Here is a 22,467-nt window from a genome sequence, read left to right on the forward strand (position 1 = left end):
CCATATCTCCAATAATCTGTTCAGGATTGTGATTCAGTCTCACATATCTTGAAATAACATGATAATTATCTTCAGGTTCAACTTCTTCATTATCATCTTCTTTTGAATTTACCTGTTCCAGTTGAACTGGTACATCAGTATTTGCTTTGCCGGTTTCAAATTTCACAGTTTCTGGTTCCAAAAATAAAATGCAAGGATCTTCATCCTTTTTCTTTGAACTAGTTTCCTCAGAGACTTCTGGATTTTCATCCACTCGAACATCAAAACTATCAATAATTCTCTGTGTTCAGTTGTTAAAACACTTGTAGGCCTTACTCTTGGTGGAATAGCCAAGAAATATACCTTCATCACTTTTAGCCTCAAATTTGCTAATATAATCACCTCTCTTAATAAAACATTTTCTTCCAAATATTCTGAAATAACTAACATCAGGTGATCTACCATAGCAATATTCATAAGGAGTCTTTTCCTTACCTCTCTTTACCAGAATCCAGTTCATAGTGTAGACAATTGTGCTGACAACTTCTCTCCAGAAATTTTTCGCTACACCTCCTTGTATCAACATCATCCTAGTAGCTTCAACAACTAACTGATTGTTTCTCTCTATGATACCATTTTGTTGTGGTGTCCTTGGTGCAGAAAGTTGTTGTTTGATACCATTTTCTTCACAATACCTAGTGAATTCCTTAGAAGTAAATTCATCGCCCTGATTTGTCCTCGGACACTTTATCTTCTTACCGCTCTCTTTCTCAGCTAAGGCCCTGAATGCCTTGAACTTACCAAAAGCTTCAGACTTATCCTTCAAGAATGTGACCCACATCATCCTTGATCAATCATCAATGCAGATCATAAAATATATGTCACCTTGAATACTTTTTATTCTTATTGGTCCACAAAGATCTGTATGAACTAAATATAACAAATGTTTCACTGAAAAGGATTTTCTCTTGAAAGTTTAGGATGTCATCTTTCCCAACTGACATTATTTGCATAGAGCATTAACAGGTTTGTCTAACTGAGGCAAACCTCTCACTATCTTGGACTTACTCACTTTAACAATGTTATCAAATTTTATATGACAAAATCTCCTATGCCAAAGACAACTATCATCTATCTTTTCAATTAAATAGTTGCTGACTTTAGGATTAAGATGAAACAAGTCACCTTTAGTTTTCTTCTCGGTTGCAATTAGTTCACCTTTGCTGTCATAAATTTTGCACATACCATTTTTGAACTGCAATGGGTATCCTCTGTCATTGAGTTGTGCCACACTCAAAAGATTATACTTTAGACCTTCAACCCAATAGACATCACTTGCACTGCTCTTTCCATTAAGAGAAATAGTTCCCTTACCTTTGACCATGCAGAGTGAGTCATTACCAAATCTTACAACTCCACCATCAAATTTCTTTAGGGAAAGAATTTTTCTTCGATCACCGGTCATGTGATGTGAACAATCACTATCAATGATCCAATCATCAAAGTTATCCATCCTAGATACTAATGCCTTCTGGTCTGACATCTCTTCTTTAATGGCTACAAACACAATGTCTTCATTAGCATCACTATCAGATTCCTCATTAGTGACATCTCCATCAACATAACTGAGATAATCTCTTTTTCCTTTACCCTTGTATTTCTTGAATTTCTCTCTGTGTAGGGGAAAAAGTGACACTAAGCAAACATGCCCTAATCTCACTTTCAATCACACACTTATGGAATACGAAAGAGCCTAGAGGTATCACACAATTGGCTAATTATTTTTGTGGAAGAGAGAGCCACGGGCTACCTATTAGGATTTCTATTCCTTTGTTGCAAATGATAGATAAAATGATGCAAGTTCAATCCCTAACCCCAAAGTGCAAGTATGAACTAACAACAAGATTGCAGAATTGAACTTAAACAATGGAAAGTTGTAAACACAAGGACAAGAAAAGAATGTAAATGCGTACCTGGTGTTAAAATCTGAGTGAAAATGTTTGGGACGGGGGCGTGGGCGCCACTGTCCTGATTCTGCACCTGAAACTGTTGTTTTGCAACCTGAAAAGCTGTTAGAAAAATGCTGAAACTGCTGTCTGTCAGGAGGACCAGGGCGCCCAGCGCCCCTCTCCCAGGGACCAGGGCACCCAGCGCCCCTGTCCTGACAGGACCAGGGTGCCCCACACCCCTATCTTGGTCTTCTGCTCCGAAACTTGGTGTGTGGTTCCGTCTCCGTTTGCTTCTTTCGGATCTGCAACTTGCGGCATCGTCCGAATCCTGAAACCTGCACTTATATCTGAAAAGGTGTTTTGGGCGGCTATATAGGGTTTTGCCTTAGTCAAACCCCCGCTTCGGTGATTTCCACCTCCATGAATAGCCAAGTTGTATTGTAAAAGTAATGTGTGTGCAGACCTTGTGTGTGTGCAAGATCTAAAATGCAAGTAAACAAACTAGAGCAACCTAGAAAGTAAACCCTAATTGCTTGTAAATGACAATGTAAATGCTCCAAATCAAGATGCCAAGTGATCTAAAGCATGAATGTAAGTGACATAATGAGGCTTATGCAAAGACATGAAAACAACATGAAATCATACCCAACCCCAAGGGAGGGGTACAAGCCAATCTTCAGTCGGTGATCCCTTATTGCTCTTCAATGCCTTCAAAGCCCTAAGTGAATGAATGGAGTTGATGAATGCTTGGAGGATCAATGTTGAGAGTTGTTGAAGTCTTCAAAGATCTGCTCTTTCACTGCATATGAGGTTCCTGAAAACAAAATTCCCCGGATCCCTTCCAATGAAGAAAGAGAGCTCTTATATATGAAACCCTAGGTCTTAATTCCAACTTTAGGCCGACCTAGAGATTGAATATCCCACCAATTTCTTGGGGTTAAGCTTTATTTTATGATTGGATTGCGCTCCTAAAATTTCAGGAAAAATGTCCGGGACCATGTGCACTCCGGGCGCCATGGTCCTGACAACTTTTCACCAAATTTTTAGGGCCGTCGAATATGATGATTTTAGAGAGAATCTCGAAGTTACAGCGGATTTCGAGATGTTTTGACCCCCGAAATCAAGCCCCCAAGTTCAAAATAGGACCTAATTAGGGTTTTTGATTAAATGATGTATTGGAAGAATAAAATGAAAGGGGCACACTTTAATGAAAGGGCCCAACTTTATGATGTGGATGATGATGAAATAGGACCTTAGACCTAATTAATTTAATTAATTAAGTGCTAAAGGGGAAATGCAATGCAAAATGCAAAACGCGCCAAGGCGGGTGCTAAACTAGGTGTGAAATTGTACTGCTTTAGCAAGTGCGTACAATTTACGATGCTACACTCTCGTTTGTGCTCATTATCACCATTAGGATAGTTAACAGCAATGTGTCCAATCTTGTTGCATGCAAAACATTTCAAAGGTAATCTGCCTCTATATTTACCTGTACCTCTAGGCAACCACTTGGCCAACAATGCTTCAAGCTCAACTAAACTGTCTTCATCATCAACTTCTCTACTGGATCTGGATTCATAACTATGACTGGCATCTCTACTTTTCCTCATAGATGGGTTAGAAACAAAAGCTCTAAATGCAGACTCAAATTTCTATACACTACCATCATAACCATTTAATTCAAAAGCAGTAAGCTTGCCAATGATGGAGTCAAGAGTTGCCTTAGTTTTGTCAATGGACTTCAGCTCCTGGGTAGCTGCAACTCGGATAGCGTAGACCGGTAGCAAAGTTCTCAGTACCTTACTGATCATTATGGAATCTTCCACTTTACCTCCTACACTCTTAATTTTACTGACTATCTCTTTTATCCTTTGACCATACTGTTGGATATTCTCACCTTTAGCCATCCGCATGTCATCAAACTTTCCTCCTAGACTCTCTTCTTTAGCAATCTTAACATGTTCATCACCACTATAAATCTCTTCAAGTTTTTTCCATACCTCATATGTAGTTTCAAGACCATGAACATCTACATACTCTGCATTAGACAAAGAACTGATAATAGCCTCCAATGCTTGATGATTTTCTTGTTGCCCTTTCTTCTAATCATCAGTCAACATCCCAGTAGGTGAAACATACTTAGTATTGACATGTTCCCAATACTGGCTTCCCAAACTATTGATATAAATTTTCATTCTGTCACCCCATATCTTGTAGTTCTCTCTATTAAACTTCAGACCTTCCTTCTTCATCATGATCTGCAAATATTTACCTCAAGCTGTTAGGCTTAGACCTTAGAGGAATAACATCAAGTAAAGTTCACACCATCCACGAAATAGGAAAATGTGGATCCTTAGATAAAAATAAGAAAAGATCATTGCCTCCCAAGGATAAGGATAATGAGAAGGACTTACACAATCTTCTAGGGAGAGATTTAGACATAGGCAAAATGTACTACATACTCACATGAGTTCATGCAAGAAAGACATTAGTGTATGTAAAATGCTCCTCACAAGAAGTGGGTAGGATAAGAAAGAGAATACACATCTTCTCCCATATCTAGGAAAAGAGGATTCTAAAGAAAAGATGATCAATATTTCCACACTATTACCCCAAAGAGATAACATAGAAAAATTAGGCTATTATGTTGCTTCAAAAATATGATTGCACTTGAAATTGTACCATCATGAATGACAATGAGCCCCCAGTAAATGAGCTACCAATGTCACGTAATGATGAGCAACATAATAGCCATTAATGTTATTTAAAGACATGATAGATTGAATAAGGTATTTGAATATGACATGCTAAATGCTCAACTATAAGTGAGATCAAAAACATGTATAAAATGATAAAAATTGAAGAAGAAAAGTCACAAGAAATCTTAGAAGAGGGATGAGTGTAATTTATTAGAGCCTTATCCCTGGAGGAAAGGACTTTATGATGAATAGGAGATAAAGATTCATAAGTGGATTTAGAAATTTGAGGGGATTCATAAAGAGATTTGTTCATCGCCAAGATTTCCTTATGAGGGGAATGAGAGTTGATAGAAGTAGAAGATGATTTAGTTGAAGTGAGATTATCATCACTACTAAATATAGCATTCACATTGAGAGATGGTCTTTTAGATGCTTTGGTGGGCTTAGAAAGATTATATCCAAGTCCAAATGAATATTCATGCATGTTATGTTCTAAAGGAACTTTAATTCCTTGTTCATTTGCACCACAACCATTTCCACTATAGCCACTCTTAGCCAAAATATGGAAACCACGACCATAACGATTAGCCATTTCAGAAAGAAAAGGTGGTTTTTCATAAGACAAAGAATCAAATTCTTCAGAATTAGAGGTGTGGGGAGAAGAAGTTTGAGAAGCAGCCACAAAATTATTGCTCATAGGTTCAGGTAAGACTGATTGATCTCTAGTTTCTTCCTTCTTTTTAACTTTAAGCTCTCTAGGAGGAACCCTATACTCACCTACGAAGGTGGGATTGAAATCAAGAGATCCCCAATCATCTTCTGCGAGAACCTTCTCAGGATCAAAAGCCTTTTTATGTGTAGATTCAAGTTGAGAAGAATCTTCTTCAGGAACTTCAGACTCATCCAAAGAATTTTGATTATCAGAGGGTGATGATTCATCCATAGGTATCTTGTTTAACAAGTCATCACTAGAAGAGGAAGGCTTAGAAGAACTCCCTTTGGAAGTAGATGTTTGCAAACAAGCTTGAAAATTAGTATCACCTATCAAGGTATATGTCTTATTATTATAAATGAATTTAACTTGTCTATGCAATGTAGAGGGGACAACTTGCATACTGTGAATCCAAGGTCTCCCTAATAACAAGTTGTATGTTAGATTTCCCGACATAACATGGATAGGAGTAGGTAAAGTAACACGTCCCACTGTGATGGGTAAGGTGATAATACCTAATGAAGACTTAGCCACATTATCAAAGCCTCAAATGGGATGAGAGTCAGGCTCAATAAGGGATGTATCCACATTCATCTTATGCAATAGATTAATGCTACACACATTAAGGCCAGAACCATTATCTACCAGTGTTCATTTTATAGCAGTGTCATTTATGATAACCACAATCATCAAGGGATCATATTGATGTTGAATTTCACTAGTAGGCAATTCATCTTGAGTAAACACCATTTGAGCTTTAGGATTCATCACAGAGTTAACCAAAGACACTATATTACTAGATGTATTAGGTGGAGGAACATTCAAATCTTTCAAGGCATCTTGTAACATTCCATGATGAGTGGAAGAAGTTTGGATCAAATCCCAAAGGGATATCTTAGCAGGGGTAGCTTTAAGTTGTTCTATGAGATCATATTCCTTACCAAGAATTTGTGAAATACGAGGAGCTTGAGGAAGAATAGGTTGGGAAGGAGGAAGCGAAGTGGGGATAACTGGAGGAGGATTAGGTTGCCTATTGTTTCTTGTGTTATAGGTATGGGCAACCGCATGATAACTCTCTCTAGTTAATTGCTTAGCATACTCATAAGGGCTCTTAGAAGAATAACCTCCTTGCACAGTAATAATAGGTTTCTTAGGAGTGCAAAAAGAATCATTAGCATAACCACCTTGAACCACTAAGATAGGCTTATTTAAAGGTTGAGAATTTTGAGAAGGACAAGCACCTTGGACAATGAAGAGAGGTTTGTTAGGTGTTTCATTCACATGTATCAAATTGATTGAGGATGGTTTAGAGGAATGAACAAAAGTGTTGGAAGAATTTTTGATAGTCTTCTCTTGCACTAAAATCTCATCACGGATTAAATCAATTTTAGGAGAGAGACAAGGGGTAGGCATTGATGTTCTAGTAGGAAGAGTAATACTAGGAAAGGTCATATCATCCTCTATCATCAAAGGATCTACATGGGGAATAAACTCTCTAGGAGAAGGATCAACATTACTCTCTAAAGTCTCACTTTTGAGAGGAATATATTTGAAAAAGATGTTAACCATCTTGCTTTGAACTAGGGTTTCCTTATGAGTAGAACCAAGTTGAGGAGAGGGAGATGCTTTATTTTTAGAGGGAGAATAATTGTGATTCAAGGAAGGTGAGAAACTATCAAGGGAGTTTTCAATCTTGATTTCATCCCCTTTGGCTAGGGTTCTCTCATGGGGAAGAGAATAATCTACACCTTCTTCTAATGGTTCATCCCAAATAGTGAGGTTGTTGAAAGGAATGTTTGAAGTATTGTCAATTTCAGGAGAGGAGATAACATTGTTTATTAATTCCTCATCCTTAGGAGGGAGAGGATCAATAGATGTGTTAAACTCATCCTCTTTCCTCAAAATATGTTCAATATGATCTTTAGGGGAGAGAGAATTAAGTAAATTTCTTATTATCTCATCTTCTTTCTCTAAGGGATGCTTATGGGTAAGACAAACTTTAGGAGAAGGGTAAGCATTTATCATTAATTCATCATCTCTAGTGGGAATTTTGTTGGAAAAGGAAATGCCATCACTAGGAAATGTAGGGATAATGTCATCTTCTTGCACAAAAGGATCCTCATGAAGGGAGTGTTTTTTAGGAGGAACATGAACATATTTCTCCAAAGATTCATGCTTAGGAAGGAGATCTTTGAAAGAAGTGTTCATAACCTCTTGTTGTACTAACATGCCCCCATTGGAAGGACCAACTTTAGGAGAAAATAAGTCAATGTCCATCAATACCTTTTCACTTAGAGAGGCATCATGTAGGGAAGGTGAAGTAACATTAAGAAAGGTGTTTATGATATCATTCTCTTCCTCTAGGATAGCTAAATAGGAAGGGCACATTTTAGGAGAATTGCCAAGATCACTCTTAAAGTCTTCATCCTTAGAGCATGGGAGAGTCTCAAAGGGATTGGTAGAAACTCTTTTAGGCACTAAAATGTTGTTATAGATGGGGGGAGGTTCTTTAGGAGAAGGAAAAATTGAAACAAGGGAAGCTAACCCATTATCACATCTATGAAATGAATGCATCATGACAACAATTTTCCTCTTTCAAATGATAACACATGCAAAATAGAAGGAAATGTTTAATTTTAACCAATGCAAGCACTTAGAATGTAGATTTATAAAATGAAATTTATGGTTCAAATGAGTTCCTAAATCAGATTTGAAATTAGTGATCCCAATTAAGCTGTCCACAAGTTCAACTTTGAATTGAAAAATTAGGGTTTTAGCAAAATTTCCTCTAAATTTTTGAATCTTGCAAAAAATTTAAACTTGTAAATACAAATTTGATTTTGAAATAGCATAAACACTCAAATTTGAAAACATAAATCAGAATTAGAGAAGATTGGAGTTTCACGTCGGGTTCACCAAAAATGTGTAGGGGAAAAAGTGACACTAAGCAAACATGCCCTAATCTCACTTTCAATCACACACTTATGGAATACGAAAGAGCCTAGAGGTATCACACAATTGGCTACTTATTTTTGTGGAAGAGAGAGCCATGGGCTACCTATTAGGATTTCTATTCCTTTGTTGCAAGTGATAGATAAAATGATGCAAGTTCAATCCCTAACCCCAAAGTGCAACTATGAACTAACAACAAGATTGCAGAATTGAACTTAAACAATGGAAAGCTGTAAACACAAGGACAAGACAAGAATGTAAATGCATACCTGGTGTTAAAATCTGAGTGAAAATGTTTGGGACGGGGGCGTGGGCTCCACTGTCCTGATTCTGCACCTGAAACTGTTGTTTTGCAACCTGAAAAGCTGTTAGAAAAATGTTGAAACTGCTGTCTGTCAGGAGGACCAAGGCGCCCAGCGCCCCTATCCCAGGGACCAGGGTGCCCAGCGCCCCTATCCTGACAGGACCAGGGTGCCCCACGCCCCTGTCCTGGTCTTCTGCTCCGAAACTTGGTGTGTGGTTCCGTCTCCGTCTGCTTCTTTCGGATCTGCAACTTGCGGCATCGTCCGAATCCTGAAACCTGCACTTATATCTGAAAAGGTGTTTTGGGCGGCTATATAGGGTTTTGCCTTAGTCAAACCCCTACTTCGGTGATTTCCACCTCCATGAATAGCCAAGTTGTATTGTAAAAGTAATGTGTGTGTAGACCTTGTGTGTGTGCAAGATCTAAAATGCAAGTAAACAAACTAGAGCAACCTAGAAAGTAAACCCTAATTGCTTGTAAATGACAATGTAAATGCTCCAAATCAAGATGCCAAGTGATCTAAAGCATGAATGTAAGTGACATAATGATGCTTATGCAAAGACATGAAAACAACATGAAATCATACCCAACCCCAAGGGAGGGGTACAAGCCAATCTTCAGTCGGTGATCCCTTATTGCTCTTCAATGCCTTCAAAGCCCTAAGTGAATGAATGGAGTTGATGAATGCTTGGAGGATCAATGTTGAGAGTTGTTGAAGTCTTCAAAGATCTGCTCTTTCACTGCATATGAGGTTCCTGAAAACAAAATTCCCCAGATCCCTTCCAATGAAGAAAGAGAGCTCTTATATATGAAACCCTAGGTCTTAATTCCAACTTTAGGCCGACCTAGAGATTGAATATCCCACCAATTTCTTGGGGTTAAGCTTTATTTTATGATTGGATTGCGCTCCTAAAATTTAGAGAAAAATGTCCAGGACCATGTGCACTCCGAGCGCCATGGTCCCGACAACTTTTCACCAAATTTTTAGGGCCGTCGGATATGATGATTTTAGAGAGAATCCCGAAGTTATAGCGGATTTCGAGATGTTTTGACCCCCGAAATCAAGCCCCCAAGTTCAAAATAGGACCTAATTAGGGTTTTTGATTAAATGATGTATTGGAAGAATAAAATGAAAGGGGCACACTTTAATGAAAGGGCCCAACTTTATGATGTGGATGATGATGAAATAGGACCTTAGACCTAATTAATTTAATTAATTAAGTGCTAAAGAGGAAATGCAATGCAAAATGCAAAATGCGCCAAGGCGGGTGCTAAACTAGGTGTGAAATTGTACTGCTTTAGCAAGTGCGTACAATTTATGACGCTACACTCTCGTTTGTGCTCATTATCACCATTAGGATAGTTAACAGCAATGTGTCCAATCTTGTTGCATGCAAAACATTTCAAAGGTAATCTACCTCTATATTTACCTGTACCTCTAGGCAACCACTTGGCCAACAATGCTTCAAGCTCAACTAAACTGTCTTCATCATCAACTTCTCTACTGGATCTGGATTCATAACTGTGACTGGCATCTCTACTTTTCCTCATAGATGGGTTAGAAACAAAAGCTCTAAATGCAGACTCAAATTTCTATACACTACCATCATAACCATTTAATTCAAAAGCAGTAAGCTTGCCAATGATGGAGTCAAGAGTTGCCTTAGTTTTGTCAATGGACTTTAGCTCCTGGGTAGCTGCAACTCGGATAGCGTAGACCGGTAGCAAGGTTCTCAGTACCTTACTGATCATTATGGAATCTTCCACTTTACCTCCTACACTCTTAATTTTACTGACTATCTCTTTTATCCTTTGACCATACTGTTGGATATTCTCACCTTCAGCCATCCGCATGTCATCAAACTTTCCTCCTAGACTCTCTTCTTTAGCAATCTTAACATGTTCATCACCACTATAAATCTCTTCAAGTTTTTTCCATACCTCATATGTAGTTTCAAGACCATGAACATCTACATAGTCTGCATCAGACAAAGAACTGATAATAGCCTCCAATGCTTGATGATTTTCTTGTTGCCCTTTCTTCTAATCATCAGTCAACATCCCAGTAGGTGAAACATACTTAGTATTGACATGTTCCCAATACTGGCTTCCCAAACTATTGATATAAATTTTCATTCTGTCACCCCATATCTTGTAGTTCTCTCTATTAAACTTCAGACCTTCCTTCTTCATCATGATCTGCAAATATTTACCTCAAGCTATTAGGCTTAGACCTTAGAGGACCTGATAAGCTCTAATACCAATTGATGGTATGATGAAAGAATAAGTATCTAGTCAACTACTAAGAGGGGGGTGAATCAGTAGATAGAAAAACTAATACAAACTTCACCAATCTCAAAAATCAATCTCACAAAGTAAACTTAGAACTAACAATGTAATACCTTTGTCAAGATAAAAACTCATAAGATAAACCAATTGACTATTACAATAAACTAACAGTAAACAACTTCTTCATTTCTCAATGCTTCTAGTTATCATGACTTATCAAAGTAGTTAAGTAGTTAAGTAAATCAACCATAAGAACATAACCGCAAAAAAATTCACCACTTGAAACAAATATTTTTGACATGGAAACCCAAATAGGTAAAAAGCATGGTGAGATGAGACTCACAAGATAACTATCTAAACTCTTCTGAAGTTAGCCCTGTTAGGAGCCTAGCCTATTAAATCTTTACAAAAAGTCCCGTTGAGAACTGATCCTGTTAGGAAGCACTCGGTTAAGGGATTGACTACAAATGCCTTGATAAAAGAAATACCCTGTAAGGGGTAACCTTGGTAGAGGATTTGAAAATCCAATCTAATGGAGCACCTTGTTAGAGTATTTCAATAACACCAATCTTGTTAGAGCTTACCCGATTAGGGGATTTCAATTCTTCTATAATTGTTAGAAAACAATAGGAGTTTGTTGATCTGTCTGAATAACACTACACTTGCTTGATCTGATCCATTTCATGCCCTTATCAGCCTTTACTCAAAATGCAGATACATCATCTGGTTTGACAACCACACACTCAACTGAACTGTGCTCACTCTTTGCCAACTCATTAAACTAAACAACTCCATCAACCTTATAAACAAATCAATTAGGTCAGTAGCACAACAAAAACCTAATTCTCATCGAGATTACAAACAAATCGGTTCAAGTATGACCGTTGAATTACATAGCAATCTCTAGACATCAATCAAGAAAACCTTGATCGCTCCTTGATCACCACTTCATCAAACTTAGAAATTCATCACATGCTTTGCATTAGATGCAATACATTTTCTCATTCCCTAGACAAAAACCATTACAACAACTTGCCAAAATCTCTTGGAATTGTTTTCATACAATAATCATACATGTCATAATCATTACCGCTCATCATTAGATCATAAACCAATATAAACAATTCACCAAACTTAATCGGTTAGGGTTTATTAATAACAACAGGTAGGTTTTACCGGTTACATCAATAGATAAGGTTTACACTAGTTATCAGTTCACTCCACAAATTCTTCCTACAAGTTACAGTAACAATATTACAATAGGTTTCGGGTCCCTTAAAACCTGATTTTCCTTAATCAAAAACAAAATTACAACAATATCATTACCGGTTAATTGACATCAATGATAACATAAAATATCATTAATGCAATCTTCATGCAAATTCCAACAAATCCAATTAGATCTTGTTTGATCTGATCACCCAGAAAGTGGTTTCCCCATCTCTACCATTGTCGTTCCTTCTTGATCACACCTTCTATCTTTGGCAATCTGATTTTTACCCTATTGACTGATCTCTTGGTCAAACACCAAGATTGGTCTTGTGGTTTCCTTCATCTACCTCGATCTCCTCAGTCATTCTGAGCTGGTTCATAGTTATCCTCCAGGCCTCAAGCCACAAACCTCTGCAATGGCTCTACAACACATCCCATGATTTACGGGATCTACCATTAATGTCGACCAACTCTGCAGCTACCTCATCGATGCACACTCCATCAACTATTGTATGCAAGTCTGCCATCTTGAATCCATGTGGCATCCATGTCGACCAACTACCAGCTTAGATCGGTGTGTCGATTCATGATCACCGACCAAACACTCAACCGGTTCTTATTTTCTATTGGTTTACTAACCCTATCTGTATCTCTCACTTTACCGGTTAACTCCTCATGTCTGCACTTTGTTGAACTGCCAGTGGAACTCGTTAAATGGTCATCAGATATGTCTATCCAAAGCATGATCATCTTCATCAGATGGGAAGACTTTTGCATCTGCACCTTGTCCATAATACCGATGGACATACATACTAGTAAATGCCCTTGATGATACACTGTCATCAACCTTCACTAGACTCCATCTTCAATCCGGCCATTCTCCTCTGACTGCATCTGCTCAGCCTTGCCTTCTCTCCGATGAGCTCAAACCATATCTCAACTAGTTTGTCAAAGAGACAAACCTAACATGCTTCGACTAAACTGACATCCCAACATTCCTTCTCTTTCGATCCAGTGCGTAACCCTGATTTCATGAACTTGAGGCATTCCTTTGTTTCACCAGTAAATCCGGTATGAGCCTTCAAACACTTGCCTTTATCTCTTCTTCCTTATCTCTCAAAACTATAATGCACATTATGCATAATAGGAGATAAGCTCCACTTACTAGTGGAATGACACCTTGTCATTTGCATTCTGCAATGCACTCATGTGGCTTCCCTGTTTGTGCAACACAACTTTAAATAGGCACATGTGATCCGATGTGGGTACATTCACTGTCAGTCATCACTACACATGGTGACTGCATCTTCATCTGGTGGGAGTCCAGCTGTTTGCAAACTCACAACATCCCGGTGACCTGTTCATTCTTCTCATCTGATGTTGATGTAATTTAGGTAACATTATGCCTCTTCATAAAAAATAACAGCTCAAAAGCCTTGCTCATCCTTCTTGTACATTGGTCATAAAATTTTTGGTTGACAACTACTCACTTGGTTGATTTGTCTTCTCTATGTCAACATATCACTTACCAGTGGACATCCTTTCCTTACTAGTGATACACTATACCGGTAACCTATCCATCTCATCCACACAAGTTAGGCACTAACTTGTGTACTGGTGACACCAGTGGTCATTACATTGAATGAAATTCTCTTTTTTACCTTACCAATGTTCTACAACACAAGGTGATATCAAAGATATCTCATTCTGTACTCCATGACGGTGTTGTCCAAACATCTCTTCTACTGATAGGCATCTCATACTGGTTGACATCAATGACAACACAATGCCAACATTCAATTCTGAGAAAAGTTCTCACAAATGTGTTTACTTCCCACATTCAGGCCGAAATCCACCCTAAGTCGTTGATCTATGCTCATCCAACGGACGATGGTATATGTTTTTAGTTGTCATGGGTCCCATGAATTTTGCCATTTTTCAAACACGTCACCAGACTCGAGTCAATTTTTCAGACTATTTTTGAAGTCTTTTTAATCCTTTTCAACTTCTTCCTGAAATAGAGTTTTATAGACTTAATTTTGTTAATTAAATATAAAACCTTCAATTCCGGGAAAAGTTCTCACAAATGTGTTTACTTCCCAAATTCGGGCTAAAATCCACCCTAAGCCATTGATCTAATTGAATCTAATTCTATTCTCTTATTGAGTCCAAGAATCTTGAATTTTCTTCTAATGACCTTGGCCTTGACTCTAATAATGTGATGAATATTATTGATAAAACTGCACCTCCTAAGGACCTATACAATATGCATTACCTTTGATCCTAGTGAGACTATTGAAACACCTGATGGCCCACTAGATATCACTGCAAAGATCAAAGACATACTCTCACGAGGGGTTGTCATTGATCCAACATGTATTGTGAATGCAATAACTTAAGAATATCTTTATACTTTACAATTGCATGAAGTAACATATGATAAATTTGATTTAGTGGTTAAGATATTTGATGGTTTCTCTTGTCCTACTATAGGTTCTATTACTCTTACCATTAAGGTTGGTACTAAGTTCTTAGATGTCATTTTTGCTATCATTCTTACATTAGATCAATTTTGTGTGAAGTTGGGACATACTTGGTTCTCTTACATGAAAGCGATCCCATCTACCATTCATAAATGTCTCGAATTTCTTCATAATGACAAAATTGTAACTATAAATCATAGCATGTACCAACCCACGCATGCACTAGTTCAAAACTTCAACAACAAGTAGGAATTTTAATTCAATTGTTTTTTGCGAGATAAACATCTTTTTTTTTATATTTATAAAATTATAATCAACGATAATCAATGTACAAATAATTAATCGAACGAACTGGAATTTTTTTTTATATATTAAATATAGAGGAAGAAGAATTACATAAAAAAGATCACAATATTAAATTTATTTCCATTGTTTAACAAAATATTGAAATATCGTAGCTCATAGACAAAAAGAATTTGCAAAATTATCATTAATAAGGAAACAGAAAGCATTTTTATATCCACGAGAGGCAAACTGAAACGAACTAGAATTTGCAAAATTATCATTAATATTTATGTTTCAAAAATTTACAATTTTTACATGTCTAAGACTTGAGTCCCTCAAAAAAATTAAAGCCAAAATGAGTGATCCACTGAGCCTGTGAGGTTATGAGGACATAGCCAAAAAAAGAAAACTACTAGGGGGTCAGGGCTAGGGCACCGGTAGTGGACACATTCATGGTTTACCCTAAGAATCTTGCTCTCCCTCCATGTAGAATTCTTTAGACATTATAAGCTGAAAGAATTGTTCAAGCCAACTGTAGTTTGGAAAGTCGTCTAGGAGGAACCATTTCTGAAGAAAGTCCCTACCAATCCGGGCCCATTTCCTATGATGCATCAACTGCTCTGCATTTAGGCTCAAAAGAAATGATTTCTTGGCCACTGACACTGTTGGTCAGGGAGGAGAAGCTTGGTTAATTCATAGTAACTTCATCTCCAAGGGAGTCTTCTTTAAACACCTTCCTTAGCAACATCAACATATCCACCTTGTCTCCTTTGAGGTCTAGAAGAGATGCCAAGAACCGAGACGCAACATCTGTTTCAACACAGTATCTATTTTCATTACGTAGAAAGTCTCTGCCCAACACCATCCTCACAACATCATTAGTGAACATTCCAACCTCTTTGCAGACTAATTGGAGGGTTGGGTCTCTAACAGAGCCCAAAAAGGCCCTCTAGTCCTCCACATAAATGCTTGTCAGGTGGATAGGAGTGTCCATCTTGAGAAATCAAATTGCCAAATTAAACAGCCTGAGCCTATAGACCTAAACTAGAGGCAGAATTTAAATACCGTGAGCTCTGATGATTTATCTACCAAAGGCTAATTGAAGATGAAAGAAGCAAAGATCGTATATAAATAGATGAAGCTCTTGATTGTAATAATACCTTCTCTAACCATATTAATTTCTTTAAAAAAATTTAAATATTTCGTATATCTCTGCAAATCTTTCCAATAAATGAACGAGTACCAAATTGGAAACAACTATAAACTAGTACCAAATTAGAAACAACTATAATTTATAAACCAGTACCAAGTGCCACATTGGAAGTCGTGGGGACATAGTGGATTGCAGTTAGTGACTAGACATCTATTAAATGATTGACATTATTGACCGGGACATTTGATACGTGTCTATTGAATCCAATTCCATTCCAACCACTTTCTCCTAAACTACGTTCTCTTCAAAAATTTGGGCCGAAATAAAACTTCAGCCATTTGTGTCACCCTTCTCTTGTCAAAGAGGCCGCACTTATCAATATGTCGTGGAGAGTCCAAACTCAATGTGATGTATTGATGTGATGTGATGTATCATGTGCCTTGTCTATTAATGACAACGAATTCACGAAATCACCAATAAAATATAGATTTTTCCATAAATAAGAAAATATTAGCCAAACAAATTAAATAATTTTCAAGTGGTGGATAAAAATCGTAAATACGCTTAAAGAATTTTTCCTTCGAACTAAATTTTTTTGCCCATACAATTATATATTTGTTCCTTTAAACGAAAAAATATTTGCCTCCTACAATATATATTTTACCCACAGAACAAGGTACTATTTGCCAAAATTTTATGTAATTTTTCTACCATAGGAAAAAATCGCCAATACAAAATAATTTTTTTCCTACTTTGAAAAAAAATTCACCATCAATTTGAAAATTTCCCCCCCAAAATAATCTTTGATTTGCTAGGATTTTACACATTTGCCTGGGGGGTGGTTTCTTAAAGTTATCACTGTCTTCTTCTAGTCATAACGCCTTTATTTTTATCACCAATGATCTGATTTTTAGAATGATTCAATCTTACATACCTCGAAGTCTTCTGATTATTCTGATTTTTAGGCTCTGACGCCTATCTACTAGCAGCAACAATATATGGGTTAACAACTTCTATTGGATCATTCTACTTCAATTCTTTAGTTTGATTTAGTGTTAAAACATCATCCTAATCATCATCATATTTGCATGCTCTGATATCTTTTCCATAGTTCTCATCAACCTTCACATTTGCACTTTCCACTATCTTTCTCAGTCTCTTATTGTAGCACCGATAGGCTTTTCTCTTTGTTGAATATCCCAAGAAAATTCCTTCATCACTTCTTGCATCAAACTTTCCTATATCCTCATCTCTCTTGATATAACACTTTCTTCCAAAAATTCTGAAATATCTCATAGTAGGTACATGACCAAACCATAGCTCATGAGGACTCTTACCGGTATCACCTTTTATATGTACTCGATTGAATGTGTAAACCACAGTGCTAACAACTTCTCTCCAGTAGATCTTCAGAACATTCCCTTCAAACAACATAGTCCTTGCAGCATCCAAGATAATTATGTTCCTCCTTTCAACAACTCCATTCTACTGTGGGGTTCTGGGAGCAGATAATTGTCTTCTAATTCTATGCTCCTCACAGAATGAGTCAAACTCACCGGAATAAAATTCCCCTCCTCTGTCAGATCTCAAACATTTTAGCTTTAGTCTTGTCTAACTCTCAACTTTTGCTTTGAATATCTTGAATTTGTCCAATGCTTATGATTTCTCCCTCAAAAAGGCAACCCACATCATCTTGGAATAATCATCAATCAGCAACATGAAATATCTGTCACCCTGCACATTTCTTATTGCAGTAGGTCCACATAGGTCAATATGCACAAGATCTAGCAATCCATCAGATGAATATTGCTTACTCTTGAAAGAAATTCTTGTTTGCTTTCCCATTTAACATTCCTTACATACTGGATTACCAGGCTTAACAATTTTAGGAAAATCTCTAACAGCTTGGGTAGAACTTGTAGATACCTAAAAATGTCTCATTGATCATGTACTAATTATTCCTCTGATTAATTAAATAATTCTTCGATTATTTAATTAATCTAATTAATCTTATTCTTCTAAATTCATATTTCTTCATCATCTTACTAATTATTCTATTTTCAATTCTATCATCATTTAACCATTTAAACCATTTTCTAATTTTTTTTTTTTTTTAAATAATGTCTGGTAAACTTTTTAATGTAACCGACGACGTTGGCATGACACGCCCTCCGGCTCCACGTGAAACACTTTTGACTCGGAGCTATGAACTGGTGAGGCCACAACCGAGAGACCTCATCCCCATACTTCACTTGTTCAAACCCACGAGCACAATGGCCCAACGAAGACACAAGGCCTGCAAGCACAATTGCCCAGCAAGGGTTTGAATCTTGGTGGTCGCTTCACCAATGAAGTGTTTTAACCGTGACACTACATGTCCGAAGACAAACCATTTTCTAATGTTAATTAAATATTTATTATTTAATTAATCTTGATTTTAATCTTTCAATTTAAATAATCTTCATTATTTAAATAAATTCTATTTTCAATTTTTATCTCTATTCAATCAATCATTAATCCTTTTCTAATTATTAATTAAATTCAATTTCTAAATAATTAAATAGTTTCTTTAAATTATTTAATTAACTAATTAATTCTTCTAATTTCTAATTCCAAATTCCCAAATTCTAATTCATTTAATAACTAATTAATTCTTCTAATTTTATCCAAATTCATTCAAATTCTAATTCTTCTAATTTCTCCTAATTTCAAATACATGTGCATGATTTCAAAAATCAAATTGAAAATCAAAGTCAAGTTCTAAATATATTCAAATAAAAAATTAAATTTAAAATAAATTCAATATTTAAATTAAATCTCATGCAAAGATTAAATTGAAAATCAAAGTCAAAATACAAGCACATGCTAAATTAATTAATTCAATCAATTAATTAATTAAATTATTATCTTTTCAATTCCTATTTCTATCTTCCACTTTGCTTTTTTCCAAAAAGCTTTCAATTAGTTAACTATTCCATCTATTTTAATTGATCTTTTCAATTAATTGATTAATTACATCATTTCTTTAATTCTCTCCAATCATTCTTTTTCTATCTTCCAATTAGCTTTTTCTAAATAAAGCTTTCTTTGTCATCGATCAATTATCCTCCAATCATTCTTTTTCATCTTTCAATCAACTTTTTTCTCAATCAGTTAACTCAATTATCGATTCAATCTATTCTGTTCCACCTCCAAATCAACAATTCAACTATCAATCAGCATGTGAGCTCACCTGAGTTCCACCTCTCAATCAATTCTCATCCAATTATCTATAAATTGGGCATTCAATCTCTATTTTCAACAATCACGAACTTTGAATCTTTGTGTCAATTGTAGGTTGCCAGCATAATATCTGAGAGCCATCATACCACAAAGAAGAGAAGAACACTGGAAGCTACATGTGATCATGGAATAGGGAGTTTGAATTGATTTATTTTACATTCCTATTACTTGTTTTCATTATTTTCATTGGTTTATTTAGAATTCTTTGATTAGATAGGGATTTGTGATTTCCCTCTGATTTCTAGTTGATTTAATGATGAATTTTACATACAACATTTTGGTGAACCCAACGTGAATCAACAACTAATTAACCTTCTCTATTTTTTGTGTGATTTTTGCAGATCATAGAAAAAAATTCTTTTTTTTGTAGGTTTTGTACGGATTGCACAATAGATTCAATAATCACGCAATCGTGTTTACAAAATCATGCAATCACATAGACAGGATCATGCAATCGATAACTCAGGGTCATCGATTCGTAGGTAACCCATCACACAATCATCTAAATCTTGAAATGCAATCGATCAAATCATGTTACACATTCATTGGCTAGTTTATGCATTCTGTTTATCTTATTTTCCTCATTATCTACACTCTGTTATGTCTTGGTTCTGTAGTAAATTTGTTAAATCTGAATATTGTTTACCCTTATTTCATGCTTTAATTATGACATCTTGTGGCACATAAGGTACAATTCAGGATTTCAAGTGCCAGGAGGACAAAAGAACAAAGGAGGCAAGCTAGATGTTATCAGCAAATCCTAAAGGCAGAAAATAAGATACAAGATCTAGAGGACCAACCAGCCATTGATAGATACAACAACCTAGTTCTCTCATATAGAGTGAAATATGATTTGCTTAATATAGAATGGATGATGAGAGATCTTGCTAGGGCATCACAATCTATTTTGCAGGTTCCAAATCAAAGTTAGACTTTGTATTGCTTTTGTTTTGTTTGGTCTATCTCTAATTTATGCATTCACCTAGTTATTTTCACATAATTGCTCTATCAATATCACACATTCTCTTTGTCAGAATTACACATTCACACTGTCATTATCACACAATCGTGCATACATTATCACACATTCGCTCAGGTATCATTACGCATTCGCATATTTCATAGTTAAGTTTTATGTTTTCTATGGATTTTCTTGGGTTACCGATTATCAGTCTGCAACATGTGGCAAATTTACAGAGAAGATCAGGTCATTACTAAATCATAAGCACTCATGTTATCACACTTCAATTCTGGGCTTAAAATAAACTTGGTTAAAATGGACATGCATGTTATCACACTTCAGTTTTGGGCTTAAAATAAACCTGGTTAAAATTGACATGCATGATTTCACACTTCAGTTTGGTGTTTTAAAATTGACATGCACATGCGTGTCTCACACCTAAGTTTGGGTTTTAAAATCAACGTGAATCAGGCTTCTCAATAGAATAACTCACACTTCATTTTTTTAAAGGGAAAGAACTTTTTATCGTGTTTGGGGTAGGCCTACTGGTGCATCAACTACCTTTCCACCCGCCTTGGGGGTCTTGGGAGAAAGGGAGAAGGTGATAACAACATCCAATTTTTTATTTTAGTAGTGAGGGGTATCTTTGACTGGGGATTTCATCACCCCACAAAGGTACTTCAAATTGGGATGCGTTGGGGATATCATCTCTCCGAGCATACTCTCAAGTGGGTTTTTCGAGTCGCTATATAAATATATTGGTGAGGCGGCTAGAGTGTTGAGTGAATTCGACGTATGTGGGGGCCTTTCTTTGCACTGATAAGCTTAACTAAAGTCTTAAGTGGCTTGCTTTGAGAGTCCATTGTTGGATCAGGACCCACCAAAACTTACAAGAAGAACCAACTTAGTAGCCCAAATCCCACATTTAGTGATTCTGGAAGTGTGGATCATACCCCATAGATACCCCTTATGTACCTTGCATTATGAGACAAAAATCCCTCAGTGATAAGATATTTGGATCTTTGAGGTAATAGAGACTGGCATGCTTGATAAGTGTGTGCTATGGAGTGGAGCCAGTGCTTTCAGACTTTCTATTTGTTCATCTTGTTTTGGTATTTTGTTGCAGGGACCTCATTGAATGGTGTCCACTTTCCAGCCTAAGATTGTCTTCTACTCTTTTATGTGTATCATTGTTCTAGACCAGTATTGAGTCAGTATTTGGGCTATTTTAGGCCCTACCTTACGTATCTCTAAATTCTTAGAGTTGGTCAGAACATAGTTTAGTCAGCTATACCTGTCTTCAAACAACTATTCTCAAATTTGAAAAACAACAAACCTGTCTTACAAACAAAATTACTAGAAACAAAGTTTATCTTGAAACATCAAACGGTCCTACAAACTCAAAAAATTTACATACTTGTGATCATAGGCAATCCTTGCATAGTCCTCATTTACATCCTCATTATCATCCTCATATATGTCCTTATAATTAGCATAAGTCCTTGCATAGTCCTTATTTACGTCCTTATTATCATCCTCATATACGTCCTTAGAATTTGCATAAGTCCTTGCATAGTCCTCATTTACATCCTTATTATTGTCCTCATATACATCCTTAGAAGTTGCATAAGTCCTTGCATAATCCTCATTTACATCCTCATTATCATCCTCACATACATTCTTAGAATAAATCCTTGCATTTATATCCTCATTATCATCTTCATATACGTCCTTCGAATAAATCTTTGCATGGTCCTCATTATCGTCCTCATATACGTCCTTATTAGACCTCATATATGTCCATCCTAGTCCATCATCATTTGCATAATCATCCTAGAAAGTCATAGCATGTGTCTTAATGGGTCTCCCAGGTGATGGTTTTCTCCCCTTTGAGCAACCTAATCTAGTTCCAAATGGTTGTCAATGAGAAATCATTGAGGGTTTAGGTAACTTGGCCTAGCAGTTAAAGAGAAGTGCACCTCAGTACCTAGGAGTCGGATACGAGCTAGATAGAGAGTACAAAATTGCCCATACGATTGATAGAGAAATTTCCACAATACTTTTGAGAGAAGAACTTGAAAAACTTGCGTTGCAAAAATCTCGAAATACTTAACAAGTCTCACATCCAAATCCCCAATAGAGAGTTTGGTCTAGTGTTGCATATTCCATATTTAGGTTGAGAGTCTTGCATTAGGTTCTAAACCATC

The sequence above is a fragment of the Cryptomeria japonica genome, chromosome 6, assembly GCF_030272615.1.
Source record: "Cryptomeria japonica chromosome 6, Sugi_1.0, whole genome shotgun sequence".
Lineage (NCBI taxonomy): Eukaryota > Viridiplantae > Streptophyta > Pinopsida > Cupressales > Cupressaceae > Cryptomeria > Cryptomeria japonica.